This window comes from Callithrix jacchus, chromosome 1 (assembly GCF_049354715.1).
Source record: "Callithrix jacchus isolate 240 chromosome 1, calJac240_pri, whole genome shotgun sequence".
In the NCBI taxonomy this organism is placed as follows: Eukaryota; Metazoa; Chordata; class Mammalia; order Primates; family Cebidae; genus Callithrix; species Callithrix jacchus.
Genome location: NC_133502.1, coordinates 33,926,048 through 33,940,076, shown reverse-complemented (window position 1 = coordinate 33,940,076; position 14,029 = coordinate 33,926,048). Strand labels below are relative to the sequence as shown.

The following is a 14,029-nucleotide window of genomic DNA, read 5'->3' as shown; positions in this document are numbered from 1 at the left end:
CAGCCCTAAAGAGCACAGTAACCCTGAAAGCAGTGACTACAAGCCAAATAATGCCATTTTGCAACTATGGGTCCTATCTCCATTTTTGGGTAACTTAATTTAAAAACTATGTATAGTAAAATATTTATTGCAAAGTATACTTTTCATATTCTCTGATCTTTTCTAAGACATAAGTTTTACACACACACACACACACACACACACACACACACACATTGTTTCATTGTACTACATTTCCCCCATTATTTGGCTGGCTAAATTTGATGTCTTAAAACAGTTCTACACCTTCCCTGTGCCCCTTTCCTCCGTTAAAATGGTAAATTCTGGAAGCCCAAGAGGACTCTTTGTAGAGGAAACTGATATGTGGATAAAAGGGTATAGAGCCGATTCGTAGAGAACTTTCAAAACCAATTCAGGAATTTCAAACTTTTTAATAAAAGAACTGGAGAATTAGTAAGTATTTGTTCAGAGGAAAAGATTTAAACAAACTGGCTTGTTGTGAATGTGTAGAAAGAACTGGAAGACAGACTAAAATTAAGGAATGTCAATCAGACAGATTAGGGGTAGCTATATGAGAGGAAATAATATACACAGTCTATCAACTGGTATAAGAATATTAACTAGAATGATGATAGGCAGAATAAAAAGATTAAAAGGTTAAATATGTTTAAAGTAATTTGGAAATTACTCAAATGTGAGAGGAAAGGGCAAGAAGACATCAAAGATGTCTCCTAGAAAGAAAAAGGGAGCTATATATTTTAGGGTCATTATGGGCCTTATACTGAAATGAAGGAGATTTTTCTAACCCATTTTAAGATCTCCCCTTATTAAAACAAAGGCTTACTATAATTCTTGATTACACAGAAATACTCATATGAAAGATAATTAGAATAATATAGGTTTGAACAATAAACTGATAGTGACATAAGATGTGATTTTAAATGGTTAAAATTTTAGGCAAATTTAAAGATAGTTGATCTAAACTAAGGACTGCTTTTCTTAAAATAAATTATAATAATCATACAGTTATGGGTTACAAAATTAATACCATTCCAATGTGCATTTCACAATACAGATGATTTGAAACATTTTAGTTTTCTACCCTAAAAATACCATGGCAGTTTAACAGTTTTTATGGTAATAATGTATATACACTGGCATAATGCACAAATCACGAGTAAAGGTTGCTAGCTTATCACACAATCAATATATCTAGATAATCACCACCTAGGTCAAGAAATAAAACGTTATCAACATACCAAAAGCACTCTTTAGGTCTTCTTTTAATAATTCGCTTCACTCATTTTTCTAAAGGTAATAATATCTTGTCTTCTAATGCATAGATTTGTTTCAAATGTTTCTTTGAAATTCATACAATTGGAACAATCTGCTATTTATTTATTTCTAATTACATTAAGTTTGTGAATGATCCATGCCATTGTATGTAGCTATAAAAATTATTAAAGCTAAAATAATAAAAATGTAAAAAAATTAAAAGATACATAATGAGTTTTACAACTTACAAACATCAATGAGACTAATTATAGCTATATTTATGTGTGTGCATTAGACAAGGGTACATGTGTTTTTATTTTAAGATATTCTTTAGTCTGGACCAGAAGTGGTGGTTCAAACCTGCAAATTCTAGCACTTTGGGAGTCCAAGGCAGGAGGATTGCTTGAGGCCAGGAGTCTCAGACCATCCCAAAACATGGTGACACTCTGTCTCTTAAAGAAATTTTTAAAAATTAGCCGGGCATGGGAGTGCGTGCCTGTAGTCCCAGCTCCTCTGGATGCTGAGAAGGATCTCTTGAGCTCAGGAGTTTGAGGCGGCAGTGATCTTTGATCACGCCACTGCATGCCAGCCTGAGTGACCGAGCAACAGAGTGAGACACCATCTCTTACAGAAAGGAAAAAAAAAAAAAAAAAAGCGGGGGGAGGGAGAGAGAGATACACATTAGTCTAAAGTGGATTTTGTTGGGTCTTCTTATCTAAGCTGGAAATACATTATGCATAATTCACTTTCCTGCAGCGTTCTGGATTAGAGTCAGCCACCAGAGGCGTGCATGCATTATGATTTGGAAGGCAGAAGTACACCGGCACTTATTTTCCTGTCACACTCGAATGCTGGTGCGAGGCACCAGGCATACTGCGGCTGTTCAAGCATATTGACGCCGATATTCTGACTCCTTGTGGAAATGGAGCCGCATCCTGCCTTGCAGAGCATCAGCCAGATCTTGTTTTTTTACTTTCTCGGAATCATGCAGGCAGGTGCGGCTGCTGGAGCAGGGAATGGGCCTGCCGTTTATTTAGCCCCTATCAGCTTCCTAGCTCCAGCTGCTCTAATTGCAGGGCTAGGCGTATGTTTAGCTCTATGGCAAGAGCCTCCAGCTTCTCCTGCATATCTCAAACCTCATCAAAAGCTGGCAGCTTGGAGGTAGTGAGACACAGAGGAGAGATCCAGTTCATCAAGGTGAGTTCCAGTTTGTCTTTGCTATCTTCTAATTCGTGTCTGCCATTCCTTCCCCACTGCTTGGCCTGCTGATTTCAGGTCTAGTCTCAGATGCAGACACCACAGCCATACACACACTGTATAACCAGTTTCCAAAATTACCTGAGGTCAAATCCTTGTAATAAATCAGTTATTCTGCAACTCTCCCAGTTAGTGATACTACTTCTTTAATTACTTACTATTTTGGGGGCAGTTAGTTAATTAGCTCAAAAGAAAATATTTTATAGACATAATCACACCATTAAAATAAACTATATTAAAATATTTCAGATTACTTATTTATGAATGGTTAAATTCTTTGTAAGTTTAAAGTGCAAGCAAACACTTATACAGATAAACCAATTAAAATTTAAATGTAAAAATTAAAACTTGCGAACATTTAAATATCATAAATACAAATGCCAGCAACAGACCACAAAAATATTAGGATCTTATCTGACAGACATTAATGCTTTTAGTATGCAAGCTCGATTTGTAAATTAATACAAAATATGAGTATCATTGGCTATACTTATTAGGAAAAGCAAAAATAAGTTAACCTTTAATAAATATAATTTCATACGTTAACTTCATTCACTCTGACAAAATTGCAAATTAAAATTTTTTGCCAATCAATTAAGAAAGGATTAGGGTTCGAGACAAATGGTTTCATTTATTGTAGATAAAGTAGTAGTAAAATATAGTCATGTGTTGCTTAACGGCAGGGATGTGTTCTGACAAATGCGTCATTAGGTGATTTCATCATTTGCAACATAACGGAGTGTACTTACACAAACCTGGAGGATATAAGCTTACTGCACACCTGGGCTATATGATGTAGCCGATTGCTCTAGGCTACAAACCTATACAGCACCTTATTGTGCTGAAGATTGCGGGCAGTTTTAGCGCAATGATAAGTATTTGTGTACTCAAAATGTATCTAAACATAGTAAACATACAGTGTAGAAGATAAAAACTGGTATCCCTGTAGAGAGTACTTATTACAAATGGAGCTTGCGGGACTGGACGTTGCTCTAGGTAAGTCAGTGAGAGAGTGGTGAGTGAATGTGAAGGCTTAGAACATTACTTTTCACCGCTGTAGACTGAATTAACACTGCATACCTAGGCTTCCCTACATTTATTTTTAAAAATTCGTGTTTCACTAATGAATTCACCTTAGCTTACCGTAACCTGTTTACTATGTAACTTTTAATTTTTCTGATCTTTTTGACTCTTTTGTAATAACTTAGTTTAAACCATACATTGTACAGCTATACAAAAATATTTTTCTTTATACCCTAATTCTGTAAGATTTTTAATTTTTTTTTTCACTTCTTAAATTTTCTTAGTAAAAACTGAAACACAGACACACCTTAGCCTAAGCCGACACGGAAGCAGGATCATCAATGTCCCTGTCTTCCATCTCCACATGTTGTCCCACTGAAAAGTCTTCAAGGGCAATAACACCCATGGAGCTGTCATTTCTTGTGATAACAATGTCTTCTTCTGGAATACCTCCTGAAGGACCCGCCTGAGACATTTTCACAGTTAACCTTTTTTTTTCAACAAGTAGAAGGTGTACATTGTGAAATAATGATAAAATATATAGTATAGCTAATACATACATCAGTAATAGGCATTTATTATTATTTACCATACATAATGGTAAACGTGTGATAGTTTTATACAACTGACAGCTCATAGTTTTGTATACACCAGCATCATCACACATGAATAATGTATCATGTGGTAACATGACGATGGCTATGAAGTCACTAGGCAAAAGGAATTTCTCAGCCCCATTATAATGTTATGGAACCATTGTTAGAAAGGGTCGTTCATGATCAACACGTCCTTATGCTACACATGACTGTAGTTTAACTTAACACCAGATATAGGAAAGAACATGAGCAACAACTGGCCTCAATAAATTAACACATTTCTATGATGTGCAAACCAGTGGACTCAAAAGTTAGCACGTATATAACATGTCAATGTTACCACTGTGAAGAATGAGAGTTGGAGCCTAAAAAGCATCTCAGAATGGCCCTCTATCTCCTGATCACTGCATTCTCACTCCATCCAAGATACCACTCCCCTAACTTCTAACATCATAGGTTAGTTTTCTCTTTTGGATAACTTTACATAAATGTAAAAAACTCATTACTGGAACAAAAGAAGAATGAAAGATTCTTTATTGGGGAAAGTTGTAGGGTTCAACAAATCACTGCTAAATTTTGGAAGGAAGTTCAATTATTTTTACGTTTGTTTAGGCCAAAATTGTCTCCTTCATGATTTATGGGAGACAATCCTGGCAATCATTGTAGTACATTTAACAATGATTAAGTAGATTTAAATTTCTTTTCTCTTACAAGCACTTTTGGTTGTTTCCAAGGGTATTGGAGGCCAACATCCACAGGAAATGTATCCATCTGTTTAAGCACACGTGCCCGGCAGCTAAACTTACAGAATGACCACTCAGCCCCCCTCAAGATATGTATGGGATATTTTTCTTTTCAAGAAAAAATTCAGACTTCTAAAATATCTTGGTGATCAATTTTTTGTGTCAACTTGACTGTGCTAAGGGATGACCAGGTAGCCTGCAAAACATTATTTCTGGGCTTGTCTGAGAGGGAATTTCTGGAGGAAATTAGTATTTGAGTTATTAGGCTCTATCTGAAAGACCTGCCCTCACCAAGGTGAGTGAACATCATCGAACATTAAATAGAACAAAAAGGCAGAGGTAGGGCTCATTTTTTCTTTTTCTTCTTGAGCTGGAAGATCCATCTTCTCCTGCCCTTGGACATAACTTCTGGTTCTTGGGCCTTTGGGCTCAGGGTTTACACCAGCAGCCTCCCATCCCCACACCTATCTCCTGTTGGTTCTAGCATCTTCAGCCTTGATCTGGGCATCATTAGCTCCTCGGGTTCTCAGGCCTTTTAACTCAGACTGAATTACTTCACCAGCTTTCTTGGTTTTCCAACTTGGAAGTGGCAGATAATGAGGTTTCTCAGCCTCCATAATCATGTAAGCCAATTTTCTTTTTTTTTGAGACGGAGTTTCGCTCTCGTTACCCAGGCCGGAGTGCAACGGCGTAATCTCGGCTCACCTCTACCTCCGCCTCCTGGGTTCAGGCAATTCTCCTGCCTCAGCCTCCCGAGTAGCTGGGATTACAGAGCCAATTTTCATAATAAAAATTTTCATATATATATATATTTATAAATACATATTATATCCCTATAGATGGAGGACCTATAGACTATAGTCTCAATTTATGGTTTTATTTCTCTGGAACACTCCAACTAATACACATATAAAGCTTGGCTGTGGTGTGATTTATTTTTTTCTTCAATTTTAGCATGAAATTGATTAGGAAGAATGTTAATTCACATAAAACAGCTTTATTGCACAATGAAAAAAACGTAAGTGTAATTTTATAGTAGTTAATATAGAAACAAAGGTTAATGTTCTTTTCAGATAGATGAACTAAAAGAAACCTGGTTCACTCTCCTATTTAAAATAAACAAAGAAGGGACAAAATATAAAGCAACAGTTTTCAAAACACCAGATATGAGGCAGTGAAGGGCAGTGATTCTTGAGAGAAGGGAAACAGATGAGGAATTCCTTCAATCTGCCAATGCCTACCACTGTGTTGGGGTATTTTCTGGCCATGGCTCAGTGATGGTAAATTTAGGTAGTGCACATCGTGGAAGAGTTGAGATGGAGCTCAGAGTCTGAGGAAACCAAGGCACCTAGAATTCACAGAACAGTGTATTGAAGAGGAGAATACTGTGCAGATAAAAACTTTGGAGACACGAGAGGGTTTCTCTTAATTATTTAGCTGAGTAGAGAGATCAGTGCATGCATTTGAAGAAACAGACCAGGGAAAGAACCACCTAAAGAATTAAAGTCAATGGTGCCTCATGTTCACATAGGGCCAGAAGTAGAGCTTGGTCTTAACATCCAAACAGTAAATCCTCCATATTCATGGGGCACTGGATAGAGTATCAGAAGAATTTGACTTAAGCAGTGAGAAAATTGGCCCAAGACTGAACACTGCCACTTAACAAATTTTAAAAGAAATAACCAAAAAGGTAAAATTATTTCACACAATTATCTCATAAAAAATATGAAGAAAATGTATAGCAATACAGGAGTACTGAGAATCTACACAGGTAAGATTCACAATGTCTACATCCTATACAAAATCATCAGGCATGCTAAGAAGCAGGAAAATATCACCTCTAAGGAGGAGAAAAACATTTATTGCAAACTAACTCAGGACTGTCATAGACGTTAGAATCAGATAAGCATATGAAAGGTATTGTAATTATACTCCACAGGTTTAAAAAGTCAAGCACTGACACAAGGTTTTTTTTGTTTTTTTTGTTTTTTTAACTCAAATCTTACTTCTAGGGAGCAAAATTATAATGTATGAGGTAAATTATCCTTATTTGCAGACAATATGATTGTTTTATCTATGTACAAAATTCAACAGATTTTACAATAGAGAAAAGCTATTAGAAGTGAGTTTAGCAAGGATGAGAGATAAAAGATCAATACATAAAATCAGTGGTATTTCTATCCACTATTAATGCTATTTGAAAAAAAGTAGCATTTACAAAAGTATAAAACATGAAATACTTCAGGATAAATACAATAAATAATGTGAAAAACCTGCATATTGAAAAGTACAAAACAATTTAAGGTATGTAAAGAAATCATTAATGAATGGAGAGGTAAACCATATTAAAGAACAATGAAAAACTCATTATGGTTAAGATATCAATTGTCTCCAGATATATCTGTAGATTTCATACAGTGGCAATCAACAGTTCGGTAGACATATATATATATATATTTTTTGGTGTGGAAATTGACAAACTGAATCTAAAATTTATGTGAAAATTCAAAGGAATTAAAATACCTAAGTAACTTGAAAAGGCAGAATAGTTTAAGGAGTAACACTACCTGATTTCAAGACCTAATAAAGTTACAACATTCAAGAAAATATTAAGTTATTGGCATAAAGATAGAAAAGTATTGTCTGGAAATAAAAGACTTGTGACAAAAAGAATAACAATGTATTATTATAGAAGTTTGCAAGGGGAATATCTTCCCTAAATAAACCAAAATACTAAAAACAGAATATTAGGCTCTGTCTGGAAAGCAGTAGCAAAGCAATGATGATCTTGTCCTTATGGAACTGTTAATGTAGCAGAGAGATAGCACAGCTCTCTCTGCACAGCTCAGAGAAGTGATTATGATTATACATTAAAAAAGGAAAACAAACCCTTTGCACAGAATGTTGTATCTGTAATTATATAAATACTTGAATACATAAAAAATTATCAGCCATCTTTGATGATGGAAAACTTTTTTATTATACTTTAAATTCTGGGGTACATGTGCAGAAAGTGCAGGTTTGTTACATAGGTATACATGTGCCATGGTGGTTTTCTGTATCCATCACCCCATCATCTATATTAGGTATTTCTCATAATGCTACCCCTACCCCTCCACATCCTGCTATCCCTCCCCTAGACCCTCACCCCCTGACAGACCCCAGTGGGTGATGTTCCCCTCCCTGTGTCCATGTGTAGGTGGGTCCATTGTTCAACACCCACTTACAAGTGAGAATATGTGGTGTTTGGTTTTCTGTTCTTGTGTCAGTTTGCTAAGAATGATGGTTCCCAGCTTTATCCATGTCCCTGCAAAGGACATGAACTCATGAGGATGGATATTTTTGGAAAAGATTAAACTTTCTTTTATTCAAGCAGATTGAACAAAAGCAATGTAGTGATTATCTGGTGACTCCTGGGACCTATTTATTCTTTATGTAAATTATAGTGATACCATGTATACTATTGCTGAATTTAGTGAATAGCTACATGAACAGAGAATTAAATTAAATTGCATTTATTGATTTTATTCATTAGTGGCTCATAAGTCCTATAGCATAGAAATAGTCTATATATGTTGAAATTTAAAAAAAAAGGTAGTATTTTGCAGCTGCCCATGCATAAAATGGTAGTTTAAGTCTTTTAAAATTAATATTTCATTCTTCAGTGTTTCAGTAGTTCAGGCTGCTATAACAAACGTCAAAGATTGGGTGACTTAAACAACAATCTGCTTCTCATAATTCCGGGAGCTGCAGAATCAAGATTAAGGCACAGACCAGTTCAGTTTTTGTCTTGCAGTAGGACTACATCTGATTTTCTGTATTATCACATTGGAAGGTGGTGGGGAGAGAAAGATCTGGGGTCTTGCTTTTCTTAAAAGGACAATAACTCCATCATGGGGCCTCATTCTCATGATATTATTTAAATATAGTTACCTCCCAAAGGTCACACCTCTGACTATAATCACACTGGGGGTTCGGTTTCAAAATCTGGATGTTTTTAATTTTTATAAATTTAAGGGGTACAAGTGCAGTTTTTCTTTTATTCTCCTTTTTTTTTGAGAAAGAATTTTGCTCTTGTTGCCCAGGCTGGAGTACAATGGCACGATCTGGGCTACTGCAATCTCTGCCTCTGGGTTCAAGCAATTCTCCTGCCTCAGCCTCCCAAGTGGCTAAGATTACAGGCATGCACCATCATGTCAGGCTAATTTTGTATTTTTAGTAGAGACAGGGTTTTACCATGTCAGTCAGGCTGGTCTTGAACTCTGCACCTCAGGTGATCTGCCCGCCTTGGCCTCCCAAAGTGCTGGGATTACAGGCATGAGCCACCACGCTTGGCCCAGTTTTCATTATATGAATACATGGTGTGTTGGTGACGTCTGAGCTTTTAGTATTACTACCAATCGAATAATGTATATTGTACCCAAGAAGTAATTTCTTATCCCTCATTTTCCTCCCACCTTTCCACACTCCATGTCCATGTTAGCTCCCACCTGTGAGAACATGCAATATTTGACTTTCTGTCTTTGAGTTGTTTCACTGAAGATAATGACCTCCAGTTCAATGTTCAGTCTGTAGTAGGTTTCTATAATTGCTAATGACAGTTGTAAATAATGAAAACTCATTTCTGTTATATTCCAATACATATGTACTACTATTCCAGTTCCTAACTGTACCTCTTTCTTCCTTTCTTCTTTACGTTTATTTAATGAGTAAAACTTGTGGAAGATTCAGTATCTTTTACACGGTAATCAAAATATTCCTACCCATGCCACAAACTGTTAATAAATTACTTTCAGTAAGGGAAGAGGCCATTGTATATCAGATATGAAGTAGATAGCCTTAAATATAAATTTATTGTTGATTTTAGAAATTATTTAACCATATTACTGACAAAGCACCTCAAACTTTCTTTAAAGGTTAACCTTATCATTACTAAAATACAATATGCATTCCATTTACTGTAGAATTTTCCAATTGATGATAAATTATTAGCACACACTTTGCATTACAACTAGTGTGGATATGGAAATCAGACCCAGAAAATCCTTTCTGTTTCATGGATGTGCCCATGCATTTTTTTTTTTTTTTATGTCAGTGCTGTTGAACACACATCTTCTGTTGTGGGTAGTGCCATCCCCACCTCCATTCTCTAACCGAGGTTTCCCTACTCATCTTCAATTATGTCATTTATTTTGTTTCTAGGCAAATAAAATTGCACTTCTCTAGTTGCTTTCATTTTCTTTACAAATCATTGTTATAGCATTTATTTCATGCTTGTAAATTTTTAACAGCATTTTAATGTGTAGGGAGCTACATAAAGGCAGAACACTATGTTTTGTTAATGTGTGTTTGCTGTAATGTCAAAAGCATTTCTGGCAGTTAATCATTAATCATTCAATGCTATTAATAAATAGAAACATTGGCTAGATAATAATTATTGTCAGATGATGTTTGCAGAAAAACGGTTTGGTAATAAGATTGTTTTTAATACATGTTTAGATAAACAGACACATTCCATATATTGGAAGAGAAACATCTGTGCTTTTTAGAATATCTAATTTGGGAATTTCTAATTTCATAATTTAAAGTACTTGGATTTCTGTTTTAGAAATATCTACCAGAATCTTAAATGTTCCATCTTCATGACAACTTATTATGCAATTGTGCTCTGAGGAATAGAAAACATCCTTTAAATATTAGAATCAGTTTGTATATTTATATATTTCAGGAGGTTAAGCAAGAAGACAGAAAGGAGTGTATTTAATTAGAGAACTATAGTCATTTATAGGAGTTTCAAGTAGATATTATTTTCATAAAGCAGGAGTTCATAAAAGATAATATAAGACTTCAGTGCAGATAAAAATGATCAATGAAACCAAAATATTTTTTACAGTGTAGTCAGGATGTGTATTCAATATCATAACCCAAATATAAACAACAGAATGGACCAATTAGTCTACAATTCAGTCAGCACTTATGTACTTTCCTAAAATCATTATAATAGCCCCGACTTTCATTATATAATATTTTCAAAGGGATATCTTTTGTGCAGAACATGATTGAGCTATTTAGATTAAAACTATAATTACAAATTGCTTTATTAAGTTTATAATCCTCTGATGAGAGAAATGAGTTATTTACTAACCATTCTAATGACCTCACAGCTCACATAGACATTTTTGGCAAACCTTCAAGGCAAGATTCACCAAAATTCAGAAATACATAATATTGTAGTTAATAAGCAAAATAAGCCTGTAATATAAATACATCCATCCAAATAAAATTTTACAGAGATTATGGACATCTCTACATTTATGAGTAGACTCTTTTATTAAAATATTTTTTTACATTGAATTATATTAATATTCAAACCATACCTTAAAATCAAAAACGACTTAACTATGTAATAAATGTTATAGTGTTTTATTATTTCAACTGCTAGTTTTTCTTCCTCCTGCTAAATTTTAATTATGCTCAATGTATTCTAAACATAGGAAGAAAGACAGAGGATTAAAATAATTATTACATTAAATAATGCCTATCCTTCCCAATTAAATGTAAGCTATTTGAAGTCATGAATCCTTTTATGTTTGACTCCGTATTCACAGGTTTGAGAAGAACGCCTGACACATGGCAGGTAATTAGTAAATGTCTTGTTGACTAACTGAACGACTACCTTTTTATCAGTTAAATTTCAAATGAAATACTGAAGCAAAATATACAAATAGTGTTGCTAATGGAAACAAATACTTTAATTTAAAAGCTGTAATGAAGCTTTGTGGACTCTAAATCATTTTATTACTTGGACAAAATAGTGACTAAAAGTCTTTAGAAAAGAGAAATGGCAGGGTGCTCTTTAATACGAATCTTGCCTTTTATGTAAGAACACTTAACTCCCTAAGACTTATAACATGGGCTTTGTTAAATGCTCATAACGTGTGAATCCCTCATAAATATTTGTGAAACTCTGAAAAAAACATATTGATTCTCTTTACATATGCATTTACACTGAGTGTATCATTCTTTTTATACTACTTCAAAGAGAACATTTTTTCCCTTAGTGTTAATAAGCTTCTTAATACTTATTAATGAGTAAGTAAAATTGGATATCTGAAAATAACGCTTTTCCGTTAAAACATTTGGTTCAGCAAATGAGAGTCTACTCGCTTGTTTGATTCAGCTCAATTTTGCCTGTTGCAGAACAAACACATTTGGTTTTTAAATATATTTTCTCTGGAATAGTTTTAAACAGTCAGTGATCATCTTTATGAAATTATCCTCTTCTGCATTTCTAACAAAGTAATTTCAGGTTTCTTTGAAATGTTTTCTGGTTTTTTTTTTCTTCCATTTAAGTTTGTGATTTGAATTACATTTTCTGGCTAGGCTGATTCTATTTCCTTGAGTTCAACTCTCCAGTAACATTTTTAGGTATATCTAATCTTACATTCCAAGCTAAATAAGATTACTGTTGACAGTCTAAATTCTTGTTTAAAAGTTCAGACACCATAGAGAATTTTTATGCTATATTTTTAGCCTAAAGCTGTGTTTATACAAAGTCTTTATTCATATGTTCAATTATTTTGAGCAAAATATACCTTTGAAGAAAGTAAAATAGACATTTCATGAATGCATGAATAATCTTATACATGGAACTTTCATTAATTGATTTCTACTTGTGTTACTGTGTTCTTGCATTGCTATAAATAAACACCCAAGACTAGGTAATTTACAAAGAAAAGAGGTTAAATGGGCTCATGATTTTGCAGAATTTAAAAGAAGGGTGATGTTGGCATCTGCTTCTGGTGAGGCCTCAGGAAACTTATAATCATGTTTGAAGGTGATGGGGAACCAGAATGTTATCTGGTCAAAAGAGGGGCAAGAGAGAGTCAGGGAGGTGCTACACTCTTCTAAACAACCAGATCTTGTGAGAACTCACTCACTTTCTTGAGGACAGCACCAAGCCATTCATGAGGGATTTGTTGCTATGTCCAAAAACCTCCCACCAGGCCCCACCTCCAACACAGGTGATTACATTTCAACATGAGATTTGGAGGAGACAGATATCCAAACCATATCACTGCCATTTTGAATGTGAAGCTCTTCCTTGTTTGACATTAGATGAACAGAAATATGAATGAGAAACTGTCATTGTCTTTTCCTCTGGGGCAGTGACCACTGCCAGCAATCCCATCACTTTGGGAGGCCGAGGCAGGAGGATTACTTGAGGCCAGGAGTTCAAAACCAGCCTGGTCAACAATGTGAGACTTTCTCTTGAAAAGGGAAAGAAAAAAATAATTAGCCAGGTATGGGGTTGTGCATGCATAGTTTCAGCTATTGAGAGGCTGAGGCAGGAGGATTGCTTGAGCCCAGGCGTTCAAGGTTGCAATGAGCCATAATCACATCATTACACTCCAGCCTGCAAAACAAAGCAAGACACTGTCTCCAAAAAGAAGAAATTATTATTTTTGGGGATAGAGATGTGCATAATGGAGACAACCACATATTAACAACTGACTACAGTAAAATATGTTTCACTATGACATACTGAAAATGAATGTTTAAAAATTCTCTCTCTGAGTTGGTGGGAGACAAATCCTCAGAAAGGTGATATGATGACTTTTTAAACTTAAATTTCAAGGATAAGTGCATATACCATCTGTTTTCCAATATTTTATACACTATACATAACTTAGCAGTTGGTCACAAATTCTGTCTAAAGAAATGTTTCCATTCATTATATCAACATTCAGTGCATTAGAGAAAAGACCAGTATCAGATACAATTGCCCAGTCTTGAGTGTATAACCTTCTAACGGCTAAGAGTTAGGAAAGTAGTGAACCCTGTGTGTTAGAAGGATAGGAATGCTGAGTGGAGAGGGAAGTTTGTTGCAGTTTGCATCTTGCATGTTTTAATGCTTCTTTCAGCCCAAATTGACCCAAAAATTCTCTTTCATTCAAAAAACCAATTAATAGGAAAAAACTAGGCCCAATATTGACAAGCCATGATTAAAAAGATTTATTAACATCTCCTATGTCACCAGACACACATCTTGAGACATAATTCACAGGACATTGGAGCACAATCCACTGAGCAGTGATACTGCTTCTGGGAGGCAGCAATTGCTGTCAATCCTTT

At 35.0% G+C, this 14,029-nt stretch overlaps 1 long non-coding RNA gene across 1 annotated transcript in view; it reads left to right on the top strand.

Annotated features, from left to right (window-relative positions):
- The first annotated feature begins 2,115 nt into the window (after nucleotides 1-2,115).
- Nucleotides 2,116-14,029, top strand: part of LOC128931351 (uncharacterized) — a 57,144-nt gene continuing 45,230 nt past the window's right edge. Inside the window, exon 1 of the long non-coding RNA XR_008479635.2 lies at nucleotides 2,116-2,472. This is a non-coding gene — a long non-coding RNA (uncharacterized LOC128931351). The remainder of the gene's footprint in view (nucleotides 2,473-14,029) is intronic.